The sequence below is a fragment of the Ailuropoda melanoleuca genome, chromosome 5, assembly GCF_002007445.2.
Source record: "Ailuropoda melanoleuca isolate Jingjing chromosome 5, ASM200744v2, whole genome shotgun sequence".
Taxonomy (NCBI): domain Eukaryota; kingdom Metazoa; phylum Chordata; class Mammalia; order Carnivora; family Ursidae; genus Ailuropoda; species Ailuropoda melanoleuca.
Genome location: NC_048222.1, coordinates 1564176 through 1564809, shown reverse-complemented (window position 1 = coordinate 1564809; position 634 = coordinate 1564176). Strand labels below are relative to the sequence as shown.

The 634-nt window shown below is 42.6% G+C and overlaps 1 non-coding gene across 1 annotated transcript; it reads right to left on the bottom strand.

Annotated features, from left to right (window-relative positions):
* Nucleotides 1–262: 262 nt before the first annotated feature.
* On the bottom strand, nucleotides 263–335 carry TRNAK-UUU. Its single transcript has one exon. It is a non-coding gene; the product is annotated as a tRNA-Lys (tRNA).
* Between the last annotated feature and the right edge of the window lie 299 nt (nucleotides 336–634).

Here is a 634-nt window from a genome sequence, read left to right as displayed (position 1 = left end):
GAGGGGTAGCTTTCTTCTACTCCTTGGACTGTAAGCCTTTTGTACTGTGCTCCTGGGGGAAATCTCTAATAAAAAGCACTAAAGTCATCTTTTGCTTGGTAGAGAATAGCAAATCTCAGCTACTGGTTAAGGTTGAAGGTAACTGACTTTTTGGTGTTTTCTCACTGTAAATGGGTAAAAGTCGTCAAAGTGGAACCCAAATTCCCTTCTTTGAAAGACAAAAGTTGAGAACTCTCAGACCAAGTGTAAGCAAGTACCACAGCACCTGGACAGGGACTTGAACCCTGGACCCTCAGATTAAAAGTCTGATGCTCTGCCACCTGAGCTACCCAGGCTCTGGGAAAGCTGTCTTATCCATATGCATAAATAGGAGCAAGCTTAATAGAGTGGTGGATTCATTCCTGCCTTCAGGAGGGGCAACTGAGCGGGTGCTTAACCTCTTCAGTCAATTCACCTAGCACCTGTTTATGTTGTCTGTAGGTAGCTAGAGAAGGGATGTAAATGGCTTCAAGAAAACAGTCCTTATTTGGGTACAGTTGTAGAAAGGGAAAATAAACACAAGAAACCAACAGATTGCTTCTAATAAATATTTAGGGAATGCTTAGTGAAATCTGTCAGCTCTTATTTACTGGGC